The sequence below is a fragment of the Oreochromis niloticus genome, unplaced genomic scaffold (assembly GCF_001858045.2).
Source record: "Oreochromis niloticus isolate F11D_XX unplaced genomic scaffold, O_niloticus_UMD_NMBU tig00006675_pilon, whole genome shotgun sequence".
In the NCBI taxonomy this organism is placed as follows: Eukaryota; Metazoa; Chordata; class Actinopteri; order Cichliformes; family Cichlidae; genus Oreochromis; species Oreochromis niloticus.
In genome coordinates, this window is record NW_020328118.1 from 119,173 (window position 1) to 135,841 (window position 16,669).

At 40.6% G+C, this 16,669-nt stretch overlaps 1 long non-coding RNA gene across 1 annotated transcript; it reads left to right on the forward strand.

Annotated features, from left to right (window-relative positions):
* The first annotated feature begins 227 nt into the window (after nt 1–227).
* LOC112845318 (uncharacterized) lies at nt 228–16,133 on the forward strand. Its single transcript, XR_003218133.1, has 2 exons — nt 228–877; nt 15,939–16,133. It is a non-coding gene; the product is annotated as an uncharacterized LOC112845318 (long non-coding RNA).
* Nucleotides 16,134–16,669: the final 536 nt, after the last annotated feature.

Below are 16,669 nucleotides of genomic sequence, written 5' to 3' on the forward strand. Positions count from 1 at the left end.
GGTATGCTTTTAAAATTGTTTTAAAGCTGAATCACAATGTCATTGTGCACTTATCTTCAAAACACCAGTTTATACTCCTGAATGTCATCTTGTTGTGATTTGTTTTTCTGTAGATTCCAGAGACTCTGTGAGGCCACTATTACAAGGCAAGTTCGAACATCTTGGAATTTCAGATTTTACATGGTATAAATGGTAAATGGCGTGTATTTGTACAGCGCTTTAATGAGACACGTACAGTTTGTGGAGTGGACCCGGGGCTTTGTGTGTTTGTGATCAGTCTTGGTGTTGAGGATTTCTCATGTTCAGCTCCCAACCAACAAAGTCTGAGCTAAAACTCTTCCTGTAGCCACGTGTGCTTTGCATTCTGCAGCAAAGTTCTACAGATGTGCAAAGATCTGGGCGAGCAATGAGCTGTGACATCAACATGAACTTTCTGTTTCCTCCAAAAGTCCACAGCACTTCCTGTTGTTGCTCAGACGTGACTGATAACTAGAATTGAATAGAACTATTTGAAATGACTTAGCTTTAGCTGTATGCTAGCTACACTCTACAGTGACTTTCAGCTCAACTTCTTTTGCCACCAGGATGTTTCCCTCAAAGATGCTTGTAGGTGGATCTGACTGTGGTCAATCAACACCTGCGCCTTGCCGCCCTGATCAGATACCCAGCTGGGATAATGAGCTCGCCAAAGGAGAAGACTGAAAGCACTGACACGAGGAAGGGACGAGTCAGAGGACCAGTGAGTGTCAGCAGAACCACTGTTCAGGACGAGACCACAGACATCAGCCACAACTGACCATGTACTTAGTGAAAACCTCAGACAGCAGAAAGCAGAGAAAGAGGAGGAGCAAGGAGAGCAGCCATGATGGAAGGACAGGTATGTACCACCAGCAGACATGGACTGAGTTAGAAAACTAGCCAACATGATTTATAACGGACAGTCATCATTAATGATGGAGAACTGAAAGTACAAGAAGGCTGCGCTGTTACACTTTTTGATAGCTGGAAACTTTAACTGTCATCAGAAAACATCAAATATTCTGGATCCTCTCTGCAGTGTCTCTTCTTTCCTCTGTGACTTCCATGGATTTTAGCTCAAAAATGTTTTTTAAATGGTTTGTCAGCAAACTGACCTCTGACCTCTGCAGTACTGACCTGTACAAAGAGCTGTCAGTCTCAGCTCTTCTCTCCCAGCACTGGTGGAGCAGGTGTAGTTGCTGCTGACAGCCATTGTTGGTTTTCTCAGAGACAGGCGGAGGTCTGAAGTGTTGAGAGCATCAGCCCTCATCGATGTGCGCCGCTGTAACGCTGCTTTTGTCCTCTGAGATCAGCAGGTATGAAATCCGAGTACTGACAGGGCAGCAGGACAGATCTTTCCTCCTCATTCACTTCCATGAGCACAGCCAAGGCATGCTGGGAAACTGAGGACACACCGACAGATGTAGAAATGACCTGCATGCTGTGGGTTTGTCTCAGAGTCCTCACAGGTGACACATTAGCTGCAGAAACCCAAGCCAGGTGTCTGAATACTGACACATGAGTCTTCCCATCCAGAGGGAGGATTTAGTCGCACTTTATAATAACTACACAATAGTGAGCATTAGTATGTAGTTTATTAATGGAACCAGACCCAAACTGGTCCTTTTATACTTTCAGGACCTCCAAGTCTGCACTTATGTTTATTATCAGCTGGAGCCCCTCCTCATTCTTCTTCTTTGGTGCAACCCTGTACATTTTGGGGTACCCCTTTGGCCCCTCCCCTTTTCTACAATTCCCCTGTGGGAGAGGTCGGTGTCATTTCTTTCCCAACACTGTACAACACACATATAATGTATATTTAGCCACCCTGATGTTTCTGATTGTGTTTTTAGTTCAATCATTGTCATCATTGTGTCTTTGCTAGATGCTGTAAATGTGTAGTACGTGTGTGCCACAGATGTGTTACAGGCACAGTCTATGCTAGCATGAATAGATCATTCTTGCTAGCTTGGAAGTTGTGGTGGGTGGAGCTAACCCTCTTCCCTCCTGTTTGCATTTGGTTGTAGGAGCTGGAGCGAGCAAGTTAATGACTTGGAGCTCTTTGTTTCTTTGACCTTTCACTGTCAGACACAACGTAGGAACACGCCGGTTACATTAAGACAGATTTAAAAGATCTGGATCAATAAGTTCAGAACATCATCAGTGACAGCAGTTTATATGTCTAAAGTATGACATCACAGACAGAGCAGTTATTTAGGAGCTGTTATGGTTGTAAATTATAGGTTTATTACTTAGAAAATGATTCATGAAGTATTTAGATAATAATAATGTTTCAGATGATTGACATACAGGATAATTCTGCTTCTATAAATGTTATGAAGTTTGATTTCTCTGAGGTTTCATAAATACTTATCTCTGACTGTAATTTCTGGTAACTGAGGCACTTACTAGTCGTTATTGTTAGTTAGTGCTTTTGTCTGATCTCAGCGAAGGAGACGATTATTCAGACTTTCAGGAGGTTTTAGATGAAACTGAAAGGCCCACAGAACCAAACACGTCTCAGCTGTGATCACACCAGAAACAGACAAACACAAAGTGATCAAACACACACCAAAGCCTACACTGCCATCTAGTGACAGAAACTAGTACTGCTAGACAACCAGGCTGCTTTAAAGCAGCTGATATTTAGGTTGAAAATAAAAATAAGTTGATAATAAACATTTGACAAAATCTTTTGGCAGCTAACATCTGGAAGTGAGCTGTTCTTTGGTGTAATTAACAGTTTATTCTTGTTGGTAATTATGTAATGAAAGGTAGCAGTAAAAGTCACACACACACACACTCACACACACACACACACACACACTGTTACGGGTCCGAAATTGAGGACGAGAGTAAAACAATGATGGTCCAGAAGAGGTCAATCAAACAATTGATTTTAATGAATACACGCAGCGTGGGGAGATGTAAACTGTAAAACCTCAGTTGTAAATCCCCACCCAAAAATACACTTCAGATTGCTTTTATAACATCAGGGTATTATGACGCCCCCTCATGCGTTTACAAGCACATAATTTGCATCTTAAGAACATTATTTGCCTCTTCTACAGACACTGATCAATCTTAAGAGATAACTGCAGAGACAGGAGTTCCCCTTTCTGGCATCCTTTTCCAAATATGGTGATGAGGTCCCCATGGACTTGTCCTCCTCTTTGCGTCACCTGTTGCTAGGCAAACTCAAATGCAACAAGAAGCTGAATACATTCAGGCCTTTGCTCAGCTACTATTTTACTGTAACAATATACTCAGCATATAAGCTTTTAAGATTATAGATTTAACTCAACGATTTAAGTGGTTCTAACTGCACCTGTAATAAACATGTTAATATTTGATTATGATAACCCCTGTAATACAAATTATAACATAATGCCAGCAACTTCAATAAATGCTTGAATAAAATGATAATTAATGCAATGATAAAGATGATGGTTATGTAAAATAATCCCTATAATTCTACAATTCCCTCTCTTGACGTCTCTTCCAGAGACGTCACTCCTTGACCCACTCTGTCACCTCTAGATCCATTAATGGCATCCATCCATTCTCAGGTCCACTGCCTTCGCTCTGACCCTCTCTAGCCGTCCCCTGACTCAGCAAATCAGACAATAACCTCATGTCATCTACGTGGTCCAGTAATAAAACGCCAGCTCCCACTTAAAAACACTTCATGCTTAAGTGGTCTCTGCTCCTTTCCTGGGTCCCTCTCTAGTGGAAATCTAGTGGAATGGACCCTCGTCATCAATCACTAAGTAAACTGAATTGGCGCAGGTCTCAAATAAGAAGTAGAAGACACTTGGGCCCTCGCTCAGGCCTGCTACTAGATTTATGTGTATTGTAAGCATGCATGCAATTAACCTGCTATGTTCTCATCTTCCCTCAACATGTATCACCTGGACACTCTCACCAGTGAAGCTTAAAACCCTCTTGGATAGAACATCAACTCTAAACAAGCACAGATATGCAATGTGTATAAAATGAACTAAACCTGTGAATAGAATGAATGTGATGACAAACATATTCAATGCAATGTGAACCCTGTAAACAATATTACTGATAAACAATGCTGTAAAACATGTTCTTAATGCAATCATAATAATGCAGATTATATAATAGGAATAAAAGAATTTCTGAATCCCCACATTTCTTCTGACATTCCGACAAGGAATGTCACCACACCTTATGTTGTATCACTCCCTGCCCCACTCTATGGGTTCTAAGTTCATAAAAATAAATCAAACAAATAACTTAAGCTGTGTGACAGCACCTTGCGTTTACGCCAGTGTGTGAGCTGCCCTAAATCTACTGGCTACACCCCCTTTGTTCACCTAGTTTAATTTTTTCAATCCTAGTTTAAACTATTCCTGACTTCCCTCAGTACACACTGTAAAGTGTAAAAGATACAATTAGCTTTCTCCTGGTAAAAGGTCCTACATTATTTTCTCAACCTTTGGAAACCTCCTCTATCGAGTTAACCCATTTCATTTTTCAAACTTAGGCCTGATTTCTTCGCCCCCTTTAACGGGTAGCACATATCCGGTCTGAACACTGTGTTTGGGCAATTTACGAATTGTTGCAGGATTTCTATGTTATGTAAAGTTCCTCTCCCTCCTTTTATGCTTCCATTATAACCTATGTCTAACGAGCTTTTGATCTTCTTTGTAATATAAACAACTAGGTGTATTTGTGCTCTGTTTTTCTCCTTTCTCTGGTTGGTTCCGTTCGGTCTGGGGCTTCCAGGATTCTCGCCCCCCTATGTCGCTGTGGTCCTGAAATCTTCTCCTGTAAAAGAGAGAAAACAAAAAGCCTCTCTCTGCTACACCTCACTAATCTACTGTGTTCATCCAATGTTCCTTTAATTATTCAAACTTGGTTCACAATATCATGTTCTGGGCTTTATCCTTTTTATTAACTTTACTTAATCTCAATACTCTTTATGTGTGTGAGCAACGCTTTTAGTTTTATTAAACACACCCCAGGTAAAATATACACCATCCCCATGTCAGCCTAAATCTCCGCTAGAAAGCACGCTTCAAAATTTCTATCAGGATTTACACCTCTTTTTGCTTCAAGCATATACCTGACATGCAAAAGTTACTGTTATTGCCAGTTAGACAAGTTTCCATTATCTACAACATTTTGTTTCACCGTCTCAGTAGTTGCTAAACAGAAACAAAGCAACATGTGTTCCACCTTTGCCCTATAAAATAACTCTATGTAATATCTGTATGTGTAAGCCTGCATTATAACCACTTATTCTAGAAATAAAAAGAAATCAAACATTTTCTACTCCTAAAATCTTCACTAGTTTTCCCCAAAGCATATCTTTTATTCAAAAATGTCCCACAGTTTCCCTTTAAATTTGGTGTACAGCTTCTCATGAACACCGGCATTTTATCTTCTAAACAGGATTCACTTCATTTTACTTTAAAAATAACTTTATTTAAAAATAACAATTTCTGCCTCAGTTTTACCATATCTAAATTATCAAAAACCCCAAAAGTCATATAATGATCCTAGAACCCATTTCAAATTACCTCTTAAATTCCCCCTTTATATTTGGACACACCAGATGTGTCCAAATAAATAAAAACTCAAAAACTCAAAATGCATCACCCGGGCTTAAGAAATTAAAGGAAAAAGGTTAGTCATATCATCTCTCAGAACAGCTCAGCAATCCTCCTCTTCGGTGGATCTGCTCCAGCCCTGAAAACCTGTGCTTAAGGAATAAAATCAATTTAATCATCATGTCAAATCTTCTCGAACTCCTTGCTCCATGCAAAAGTCTGGATCCTTGGAATTTCCTGGAAACAAAACCTGTACTTTACATTTCATACTCAACTCTCCCCCTTTATGATCCAATCTGTGTTACAATAAAGAAAACTTAAAACAGAACAGTTATCAATCATGTGTTTCTTCAGTTAATGGTAACATGAGTTATATCAAACAATGTTTCCCTTTCAGCATTTAGCATTTTATAATGTAATAACATAATCCAACCCCAGTAAATAAAACAAAAATTCCCTCCAAGCAAACATCAGCATCCCCAGAATTAAATCTTCCACTTGTCCTGCTCATGGCAAAAGCAAAACAAAGCATCCCCTTTCTTTTCCTCACATGGTAAATTGTCTGTCCACATTTACTCGTTCCCACCTTAGTCCAGTCATTCACATTCACTCACATGCATTCACACATGATATTTTTTGCTGATCTGCAGCCTTCCGCGCACGTCATCAGATGCTCCACATCAGTAAAATGAGCTCAATCATTTGTTTTATTTCGTTTTCCTTTTTAGGAAAATAGTTCTCTATACTTTTGACTGGATTGACTCGCTGCAATCCTTACTTGGTAATTTGTCCGCGCCGTCAGTTCACTCTCTTCCAGGCCTGCTTAGAGCAAAAATGAGAAAAAAGAGAGCTGATTGTTAGCTCATCAAAGTACAAAACAAAATCACCTGACAGGTTTTTTCTAAGTGCACTGTTATAAAACTATGGGCCCTTTTAGACATGTCCATGTTTATCAAAACTCCCTCTATTAAAATGAAAAACAACAGCCCCAAAAATCTTAAACAATCTTAAATTTCACCCATTCAACTCACTGAAAACCTTGTCAAAAGCTGCACCGTTTTACACACAACCATGTCCCCTTTGACACTTCACCATACTTAGATTCAGCCTAAAATATAAACACGTTATAACAATGTGTCAACACTAAATTATAAATTTCTTGTCCAAATTTGCACCTCTGAACTGTCTACTTTGCTTCCTTTCCTCAAGGCCTCAATCACACACACAGCAAGCTCCTCTGTCGTCACTCACTCGAGCTAATTTACATACTGTATCATATCTCCACAAGTAAACTTGGCAAGAGAAATACATGTTTAAAACTTATCATATTATTCAATTATTTTCATTTTCTTTCTATACTAATCACTTACTTTGATCAATCAGTGCAAGAGCACTCCTAAGTCACCCTTATAAACACTTTTCTTTTGTTTTTTCCATCTATTTTATTAAATATTCACACCATTCTCTCACTCATACAAGCCGCAAACTGATCTTCATTGCATATGCTTGTGTTCTTAGCCAGGTTTTAATCACTATCTATGCATTACTCTTCATGAGCTTATCTCTGTAAGGTTAGTTCATTTTCTGTTTGTATGTGTGATTTTTATAAATGTTTCTTTATGATCTTTGTGATCTTGTAAATGTTTCTTTTGCAGTGTTTCAAACTCCTTTTGACAGGGTGTGTTTTCTCTCTTTGGCTCAACACTGGTCATTGTTAATGACATTTCCCCTCCGCCTGTGCCCAGTGGCCTTACCTGTTAAATCCCGTCTCCTCCAGTGACTCCAAGGTCACTCCGGGACTTAGGTTCAAGCAATCGTGACTGCGCCTTGCCTTAGGTTGTCCCAGGGTTTCGAGGTGGGATCTTACCCGTCATGGGCTGTCCAGCCTTCCATGCTCGCCTGTTACAAGGGGCAACTGGGCAAGGGTGTTATCAGGTCTAGGGGACACACTGGTTCTGGAAATTAAAGGAGTGTAAACTGCTTTCTTTATTTCATGTGTGTATTAACTTTCCAACAATAATTTCACATGTAACAGTTAGTGTACGTGCGTTTTCAATTCATTAATGTAATTGTTAGTTCATGTATTTATTTCTCTCGGTCTGTCTCTTTTCTAAACCCTGTAATTAATATAATTTTATTACTTTATTACTTTTTCTTAAAACATGCATTCGCTTCATCTTCTTAGAATTTAACTCTGTCCATTTCTCTGGGTGCTCCCCTGACATCATCAGTCACACACACACCTTCCTCTCACACACACAGCAGCACAGTATTTCCTGTTTCTTTTTCCTGTTTCTACAAATTAATCAAACACTTGTTTTTTCATATTTACAGTCTACAAACCCTCTTTTAGTTTTACTAAGTCTTGGTCTAAAAACAATACACCCTCTTCTCACACACACACTTTTAAATATACTAAGTTTTTGCATTTGTCAGTTTTTTGTGACATCATTCACACAATACTTTCATAATCATCTCACACACATTGCCTTTTCTCTCAAACTTCTACCTTTTCACTCATTCTACTATAAACCTCCCTAGTGTTATTATGACTTATTTACTATTTAGTACAAATCACACAGAGTCACTCAAATCAAATACTGACAGCATTCACACAGTTAAAATCACTCAAAATACGCTTTCCTAAGAGTCTTTTACAGGCATGCTTTTCAAACTCAGAAAGAGCAAATGAAATAAGAACAATTGAAACCTCTAATCCTTCTCACAGCACATGCATAACTGGAAACATAAAACACCACAGCCTTTATTTCTGAGAAGAAGTTACTACTGAAAATAATATGTTAGTCTTAAGTATGTACAATGCACTCCGTATATATATATATATATATAACTCAAAACTCAGTCAATTACTATACATCCACTACAGCAACTCAAAACTTTATTTATAACCCTCTAATAAACATAAATGGCGTCTTAAACACACGCATTCAACAATGTTTGCAGCAGTACTTGTGAAACCAACTGTGGTTTAAGCAGTTCACAGCTTCTTAATTTGCATTTTATTGCCTTCTAGGACATTCTAGTCTCTAATTCCTCTGTGCCCGTTGCAACCTATATTAACATAAAGCCAAAATGTAAACAAGTCTGTCAAATCTAACTACTTATATATTATCGGACTAAAAGAAAAACCACTTACAATCTTCTAAAGTCCTCCTTTGCCCAAGAAACATCAAACGACTTACACCTATATGTATCACTCAAAGTCAACAATGCATTAGAAACCCCAAATGTAACTGTGTATATTATCTCAAACTGAAACGAAACCCATCTAAAAATCCTAAAACATCTTACTTGAACACACCAAAAGAGAGATCACTTACAGACATATTTATTAATGAAATTAGTTCAAAGTCAATTTCAGTTTTCAGACCCCAAATAACGGTCATAAGTATCAACATTTTATGTATCCTATCTCAAAACCCAGCAAACAGTCATACAGTCATGGCAAGAAATAAAAACTTTACTTACAATATTGTAATAAGCGTCTTAAACACAGCCATTCAGCAAGGTGTAACAGTCTCTATCTAAACTTCCTAAAACTCTAGGGACCTTGCAGCTGCCTTATTTGCATTTTCACACACACACACACAGTCTAAAAATAATACCAGCCTGACTCACAGACTCCTCTGACACACAATTTTACACAGACGTCTTTATAATTACAACTGCAGTATTAGGCCTGACATTTTAAAACCTACACAATTTCGACAAATTTAAATTAACGGTCCAACCGATAAACTCCCTGAGTTTTTTGTCATCAATTAACCAGTCTCGGCCCCGGACCGTGGTCACATATCTAATGCCCTAACACAATTTAAAAGCGTCAACCAACTCAACCCCTGCCGAGAAGCTCTATTTTGGGGCATTTCACATCCCAGGCTTCCCCGAAGTTTTAAGTTAAAGTTACACGCCCGAAACCCGGTTTCTACTGACCAAAAAAGTGCAAACCACCGCCCCGGACGGTAAACTGACCTAGTCAGTAGCTATTCTGGAGCGTCGTTGTTCTCCACACTTGCCAAGTGAACTATCCCTCACCGAGGCAGATGTCGATCGTCACCGACAAATTGGAAGCGTCACCTTCCGACAATGCACTTCTCAGAATTCCCAGAATCCCGCACTACACAAATTTAATTACTTTTGAAGACACCCCATAAAATTACACAAGCAATGTTATTGATGTCCAAGCCCGGCTTTATATTCAATTAAGACTTAACTGTCACAACTCTTCGCCAATAACCTATAACTCTAAATTCATTCTGCAGTCCAACTGCTTTAAATACACTTATTCTCTTTACTCTTTACTTATTTTCAACGTTTCATTATCTTTACTTCAACTTCAATTCTCATGAGATTTTCACCAAAATCAAAACAGACATTTATCAGTAATTTCAGTGAGTAGACTTTTAATTTTGTCATAACCAATCCAGCACTGTTTGGAAATAATTCAACAGGTAGTGCCTTACCTTTGAATAAGCCGGCTTATGTCCACTCACTTCGACCACTGACTCGTGTCTGCTCGTTCGATCACCTCGGACCCTCTCGGTCTCAATCTCCAAGTATCTCTCTCCCCCTCAACCACCGGCCAATGCACCAAATGTTACGGGTCCGAAATTGAGGACGAGAGTAAAACAATGATGGTCCAGAAGAGGTCAATCAAACAATTGATTTTAATGAATACACGCAGCGTGGGGAGATGTAAACTGTAAAACCTCAGTTGTAAATCCCCACCCAAAAATACACTTCAGATTGCTTTTATAACATCAGGGTATTATGACGCCCCCTCATGCGTTTACAAGCACATAATTTGCATCTTAAGAACATTATTTGCCTCTTCTACAGACACTGATCAATCTTAAGAGATAACTGCAGAGACAGGAGTTCCCCTTTCTGGCATCCTTTTCCAAATATGGTGGTGAGGTCCCCATGGACTTGTCCTCCTCTTTGCGTCACCTGTTGCTAGGCAAACTCAAATGCAACAAGAAGCTGAATACATTCAGGCCTTTGCTCCACTATTATTTTTACTGTAACCATATAATCAGCATATAAGCTTTTAAGATTATAGATTTAACTCAACGATTTAAGTGGTTCTAACTGCACCTGTAATAAACATGTTAATATTTGATTATGATAACCCCTGTAATACAAATTATAACATAATGCCAGCAACTTCAATAAATGCTTGAATAAAATGATAATTAATGCAATGATAAAGATGATGGTTATGTAAAATAATCCCTATAATTCTACAACACACACACACACTGACAGCAACAACAACTACAGACACGTCTGTGACTGCGATGAACACCTGAGTGTAAGACGAGGACTGAATATGATACAGTAACAGTCAAACATGAATGTGTGTAACAGCATGATTATGTATTATACAAATATCAGAAATATGTGACATTTAACAGCAGGTCAAATCTCTCTGAACATGAAACCAGTGTTAAACCATTTCAGTGTCAGTCAGTGTTACTGAAACATCTCCAACAGCATCACTGACACAGACAGTTGGAGCAGTTACAGTCAAATCATTGATCAGTGTTTTTATAACATGAGCTGCTGTTGCTGCACTAGTGCTGCTGCTCTCTTTCTCTTATTGTAGGTCTTTAGCTAACAACATCAAGTGTCTTCATGTGACTGTTGTCTAATGTTCAAATGTAGATAACACCACCTGCACCACCCTGTTCCACAGCACAGCCCTCTCATGTAGGCTTGGCTGCAGCACATATTAGCAGCTGCAGTGACATCAGCTTTCTGTGCAGAACTAGACAGGAGATCCGCTCCATAGTGTCATCACATCTACAGACTGTTACATATTCTCACCTGGTAATAAGAAGCTGCACACAGCTCCAAGATTAACAGACTGAAGGAAATACAAATGAAAGTTACAGGAAACTGAAATCTTGGAAACACAACATGAAACAGCTGGAAATATGTTCATGTTGCATAAAACATGTGTTGCATTACAGATATTTATATGATCCATATTTAAGGTGGATGGGCTCATCCAGCCACTCTCACACCATCATATCACCATCCTGGGTTAGTGTCTTGGTCTCAGGTCACAACATCAGCACAGTCTTGGCTTGGCTGAGGTAGCTGAGTGGTTCTTGTTGTCCCTGACAGCTGCAGGGACAGTGCCATCAGCCATGCAGCAGCACAATGACTGCTCACAGTCAGTGTGGCTCAGTCTACTGGAAACATTGTCCTAAAGTGGTGGCAAAGTGGCTGCAAGCTGGCTGTACATGCACTGTGTCCAGTACTCCCAGTACGTGCACCTGCAGATGATATCCACAAAGCTCTGAGTGTCACAGAGTGGGCCTGTGCTCAGGTCACTCTGCCCCATTGAATTCTACTTACAGAGTTTTACAAGTGTGAGTAAAGTTATATATACAAGTTGGTGGCTGATAAGTTCTTGTAGTGACCCCTGACCCCGTGGTTCTTATTGGTTAATAGTAGCTTAGAGCATCTGCACCAATCATAAAGCAGCAAGTTTGGAGCTCGTGGGTCTCTGCAAGTAAGTCCCTGTAATGTTGTCCCAGCCTGATATACTAGAAACATCTGTCATTACCAGCAGATGAAGCTGCCCTTAAAGCAGGATCTCACTTTAAACCTGACAAAAGAATTTGCTATTAGCATACTATGGTTATATGTCTCTCTCTCCTGTCTCTCACCTGTCTGCCTGGGCGGAGCTCAGCTGGGCTCCGCCCTTGGCCCACGCACCTGCCGTGAATCTACCTGATGACCTGGACTCCTGGACTATTTAAGCTGAGGCTCAGAAGGCTTCTTTGCTGGGTGGTGGACTTACTCTCCTCAGTACGGCTTAGTTTAGTAGTTCAGCTGCTCTGTGCCTGCTGACAGCTGCAGTTATTATATGACATTTTATTATTGTATTGTATTATCCATCCATTCACCTCTACTGTTCGTGCATCACATCACATAGTCAGCATAAATATGTTTTTAATGAATGATGAAAGTGGGATGAATTTAATGAGGCCTTGTTGAGAGAGGTGGGACAGAGAGAGACAGACGTCCCCCCCTCACCTCTTATTGCCTCTGAGAGAAATAAAAAGGTTTTAACATTTAGGCTGTTGTGTTTACAATGATATGAAGTGCTGTTAGTGAATCATCTTCATTCTGAATCAGAAGTTTAATGAATATGTTGAATAATTGACCTGATTTAAATGTGTAGATGTTGTGTGTGTAGACTCAGCTTTGAGAGATTAGTGTGTGTGTGGCTGCAGGAATGTTGGAAGATAAGAAATGTGCCAGAACTCCATCCTGATAAAAGACATTAAGAGTTAACAATAGAGTCATAATTCATATGTGATTGTGCTGATAGTTAATCCTGCTTAACTGACTGAAACTGTTTAGAATACAATCAGGTATAAGTTTAACCAAAGCAACGAATAAGAAACTATGATAATAACTCTGTAGGCCCCACACTGAGAGTCTGTGTGGAAAGGATGGAGGAGCCACTAATCTAACATTAACATGGAAATCAAATCAATTATACTGAATATATTTGTTTCTGGGAAGAAAGTTTTCCTGTGTGTTTGAATCAAAAAGACATTATGTGGATGTTGATGTGAAAATGAGCTGATGGTGAATCTAACTGAAGATGAACTGCATGGTTGATGCTTCATAAAGTGAAGTATATTCATATGCACCCAAATGTTCATCATGGAATTTTCTATGTTAAGAAGAAAAGAAGAAAATGAAATGAAGCGATTTTGAGGCTAAAAGTCAGACACAGAGAGGATGAACGTTTATGGTTAGTTGCTCGAGTTCTTGCGATGAGCAGAGACGTCATCTGAAGACTCGTCCCGTGAGTCCACAGTTTGACAGAAATTCATAGAAATTCTATCAGGATAAGATAGAAGATCTTTATTGTCACTGTTACCAGAACAATGAGGAGTTTCTCTCCATTGGCAGCTTGTATCTGTTTACATTCAGATTCTCAGGATAATAGAAGAAGATAAATAAAGATAAGAACAAGTTTCAGAGACACCTACACAGGGAATGTGTGTAATGCACAATAAATGAAGTAAACAAAAGGATCTGCACAAGTTATATACAGAAACAAATCTATAGATATATCTGCAGGTACAGTGTAAAGAGGAGGATCAGGTCAGTATAAGGTGCTCTGTGATTGGTGGGATTGCACATTGAGTAAGTGGTAGGAATGCTGGTTGCTGCTGTAAAAGAATACAGTTCTATAAATAGAGGCAGGAATTCTACTGTAATGAATACTGGTTAGAAATAAATCTAGTGCAAGTGTCCATGAGTGTTAACAGCACAGTTAACCTTCAATCAGGGTGGAGGTAGAAACTTCTACTGAGTCTGTTTGTCTTTGTTGGACCTGTAGAGTTTACCAGAGGGAAGGTGGGAAAGTGAGTGTCCAGGGTGGAGGGGTCCTTGATGATGATGCTTCCTGCTGAAGGCTGCCAGTATAGATGTCTCTGAGGGGGGTTAGTGAAGTGCCGATTGGCCGCTCTGCTGCCCTCACCAAGCGCTGCAGTTTCCTCTTGTCCTCCACAGAGCAGCAGTTGAAGCAGAGGGTGCAGCAGGAGGTCAGAAGGCTCTCGATGGTGGAGCAGTAGAAATGAATTAGCAGGCTTTGGGGCTTGACATTGCTTCCTGAGGAAGTGCAGCCTTTGTTGTGCTTTCCCTACCTGGTGGGAGATGTTTGTGGACCAGGTAAGGTCGGCCGAGATGTGGACTCCGAGGAACTTGAAGCTCTCCACCCTTTCTACCTCCTCCATCAATGTAGAGGGTGGAGTGCTCAGATGGCTTTGTTCTGCTGAAGTCGATTATCATGTCCTTGGTCTTGGCTGTGTTCAGATGCAGGTTGTTGTGGTCACACCATTGCTTCAGATGCTGAACCTCCTCTCTGTAGCTGAATCATGGTTGTTGTCCATCAGTCCTATGATGGTGGTGTCATCAGCACATTTATAATGGTGTTACTGGTGTGGAGAACAGTCATGGGTGAAAAGTGAGTATAAGAGGGGACTGAGGACACACGTTCAGAGTGAGGGTGGAGGAGGTGTGGCTCCCATTCTGAAGTTCTGGGGTGTGTTGCTCAGGAAGTCCAGTATCCAGCTGCACAGTGAGCTGCTGGGTCCTAAGTTGCTGAGTTTATGAACCAGTTTGTGGGCTTGAACTGTGTTGAAGGTAAAGTCCACAAACAGCATTCTCACGTACGTGTTTCCTACTGTCCAGATGTGTGAGGGTTGTGTGAAGAGCTGTAATGATGGCGTCCTCTGTCCACCTGTTTGCCTTCTACAGACTGTAGCAGTGAGAGGTTGAAGATGGTGGTGAAACCTCTGCTAGTTGGTCTGCACATGCTTTAAGCACTCCACCGGCTGCACCGTCAGCACCAGCTGCTTTCCTCGCATAGATTCTGTCAGTGTGGCTCTGACCTGATGCTGCTCCAGCTGGATGGGGGCGTCGTCCCTCTCTGTAACGGCAGGATAGGTGTTGGTGTCACTGTTTTGTTGGTCAAAGCGGGCGAAGAACTGCTTTATGGTGTCAGGTGAGGTGATGTGTTTGTTTGTGTGCGATTGTCCTTGTAGCCAGTGAGTGTCTTGATCCCTGCCACATGTTTCTGGAGTGGTTTGTGTTAAAGTGTTCGTCGATGCGCTGTTTGAATCTGCGTTTGGATTCTTTGATGCCTTTAGATCAGACGCCTCTTTGTAGGTTTGTTGGTCTCCTGATCTGAAGGCGCTGCTCTCAGTAGAGCTTGCACCTCACTGTTGAGCCATGGCTTCTGCTTTGGGAACACTTTGTCTTTGTTGTTGTTACACTCTCAGTGCAGATGTATGAGAGGACAGCAGATGTGTGGCCCTCCAAGTCTGATTCTTCTGTGAATACACTCCAGACCATATTGTCCAAACAGTCCTGCAGGGCTGTGGTGGATCCACAGTCTAGTGTGGACTGTGTTACTTCTGGGTCTTAGAGACAAGGTTTGGATTTCTGAGGATGTTTCTGGGGGATCTAGTTTTGGTTAAGTTATAGTTCTGCATTCTTCATCATCATTTCACTTATTTCTTGGTGTTCACATCTCATTTATTTCCCTTTCCTGATACAACTGTTAGTTCATGCTGGTTTAAATGAGTCCTAAACTTCATTGTATGTGACATTAAACATCTTAAATGTAACTTTCTGTAGCACAGAAAGCTGCAGGAGCCCAGGTTTCATCTTCACACACATCAGGAGCAGCTGCTCCATCACAAACACCACAGAAGAAGAACAACACTGGATCAGATTTAATGTAACCGGCTGTTTTTATCTGGATTTATTTGACAGGGACAGAGTTCATGTTCATGGACATCAGGATAAAAACAGAAGATGGAAACCTGCCAGATTTGAGCTGCTCATGTGTCGTCCCTGGGCAGGTCACATGACTCTATCCAACACACAAAGACACACAGACACACAAGAAAAGCCAGAGAAACAAAGACAAATCCAAACAATCCATCATACTGAGTTAAAGTGATCACAGGTCTGCTTTGTTGGAGCCTTCAAAGTGTCACATGTGGACTTATTACTGCCACTGAAGGCCACGCCCCTCTGGTCATGTGATCATGTGGTTTGTAGGAACGCTCCTCTTCCTCAGAGGATCCACCTGTGCTTCCTCTCCTCCACCTGTTACAGTGAGGGAACGTCCTGAAACCTGCATCGTGACCTTTGAACTTCTAACCTCTGAGATTCAGTCGTACAGTTTGAGCAGGAGCTGAATAACGCGACTGAAAACATTCACACAGCTCAAGTGTGAGAATTTTAAAGCAAATCTAAAGTTAACCAGGAGCCAATGTAAGAAAATAAAACAGGGCTAATGTGAGCTCGCTCCCCAGAGGCTGTCAGGAGTCTGTTTCATGGAGGCGTCACACACATGATTTGTGGTTTTCCTCAGTCAGAAGCAGAGACTGAGTTGCATAAATGCAGTTTATTCATATTCAGCATGCTGTGGTTTATGTAACAGAAAAATATGACAGTATAAATAAAGACAAAGTGTTCATGTCACTGCCCCAGAAACC